Raw genomic sequence first — 2122 nt, 5'->3', positions numbered from 1 at the left:
AGGGTGACATTCAGAGTTGCAATAACTATAGGGGTATTAAGTTATTGAGTCACTCTATGAAGATTTGGGAGAGAGTGGTCGAGGTGAGGCTGAGACGGATAGTGTCTATTTCACAGAATCAGTTTGAATTTATGTCTAGCCGCTCGACGACGGAGGCAATTCACCTGGTACAGAGGTTGGTGGAACAGTATAGGGAAAGGAAGAAGGACCTGCACATGGTGTTTATCGACTTGGAGAAGGCATACGACAAAGTCTCCAGGGAGGTGCTTTGGAGATGCTTGGAGATGGGTGGAGTCCCAGTGGCATATATCAGAACTATTAATGACATGTATAATGGAGTTAAAACTTAGGTGAGGACGGCTGGAGGAAACTCAAAGCATTTCACTGTCTTGACAGGATTGCATCAGGGATCTACTCTTAGTCCCTTTTTGTTTGCTTTGGTGATGGATGTGTTGACGCGGCGTATTCAAGGAGAGGTGCCTTGGTGTATAATTTTTGCAGATGATGTAGTTTTGATTGATGAGACGCGAAGGATGTGAATGATAAATTAGAGGTATGGAGATAAACTCTTGAGTCTAAAGGGTTCAGGTTGAGTAGGAGCAAGACAGACTATTTGGAATGGAAGTTTAATGACATGAGGATGGAGAATGAGGTGGTAGTGAAGTTGGAATCACAGGTCGTATGTAAGAGGGATAGTTTCAAGTATCTCGGGTCCGTGATTCAGGGTAACAGTGAGATTGACGAGGATGTCGCGCACCATTTTGGGGCGGGATGGATGTAGTGGAAGCTCACTTCGGGGGTGTTGTGTGATAAGAAAGTGCCGCCCAAACTTAAAGGCAAATTCTACAGGATGGCAGTCCGCCCGGCCATGTTGTATGGAGCGGAGTGTTAGCCAGTTAAGAACTCCCACATTTAAAAAATGAAGGTGGCGGAAATGCGAATGTTGCGTTGGACGTGTGGGCTGACTAAGGGGGATAGAGTTCGGAATGAGACTATCAGGGAGAAGGTTGGTGTGACTCCAGTGGAGAATAAGATGCGGGAAATCCGATTGTGATGGTTCGTACACGTGATGAGGAGGGGCATGGATGCCCCGGTTCGTAGGTGTGAGAGGCTAGATTTAGATGATTTTAGACGGGGTAGGGGTAGGACGAAGAAGTACTGAGGAGAGGTGATTAGGCGGGACATGGAGCAGTTACAACTCACTAAGAACATGACCCTAGATAAGAAGATCTTGAGGACGCGAATTAAGGGCAGAAGACCAGGGTCAGTTTGGGTCGCTAGTGTAGGGAATTACTTGGTGGGGGTATTATTCTTCTTATGATACCTTGTTTCATGCTTTATTACGAATCTGTAAACTTTTCTCTATTTTCTATTACTTGTGGGTGTCGTATTTAAGTTATGCCATCTTGTTCCATGCTTTACTATGAATTTGTGTAGTATTCCGTGTCTCGAGCAGGGGGTCTATCGGAAACAACCTTTCTACTTCTTTAGAGGTAGAGGTATGGATTGCGTACATCTTACCCCTCCCCAGACCTCACTATGTGGGAATACACTGAGTTTGTTATTGTTGATATTTGGTCCGATATTATTTTAACTCTTATTTTATTTTTGATAAATTTTTAGTTAAAAAATAAATAACTAGATGGAGTTAATTTTAGGATATTATTTTATTTTATTCTAATTTTTTTAAAATAATACAAAAATTTAAAAATATGTTTCTGTTTAAATAAATAAGTTAGTAGTTTTAGTACTATCTTAATTATATTTATTTTTTGATTATTTTTAAACTTTTATTATATTTTCGGAAATATAAAAATTTGTTAGTTATTATTATATTATTTTTATTTTTATTTTATTTATTTATTTATTATTTTTATTTATTTGTTATTATTAATTATCTTCTATAAAAAAAATAAAAAAAAGATTCAAAATTCTATCCTATTTGATATTAACTACTCCCCCAAAATCATCCTATTTAAGGACTATTCACCCCCCTCCCCCCCTTCCCCAAAATTCTACGTAGATGGCAACAGAGAGAATTACACAAACAGAGTGAATACGGGATAAAAAAGAGAAAAGAGAGTGAAGTTGAATTCGAATTACGTTCAAGTTTCGATAGCGA

The sequence above is a fragment of the Capsicum annuum genome, chromosome 3 (assembly GCF_002878395.1).
Source record: "Capsicum annuum cultivar UCD-10X-F1 chromosome 3, UCD10Xv1.1, whole genome shotgun sequence".
Taxonomy (NCBI): Eukaryota; Viridiplantae; Streptophyta; class Magnoliopsida; order Solanales; family Solanaceae; genus Capsicum; species Capsicum annuum.
This window is presented reverse-complemented; position numbering follows the sequence as displayed.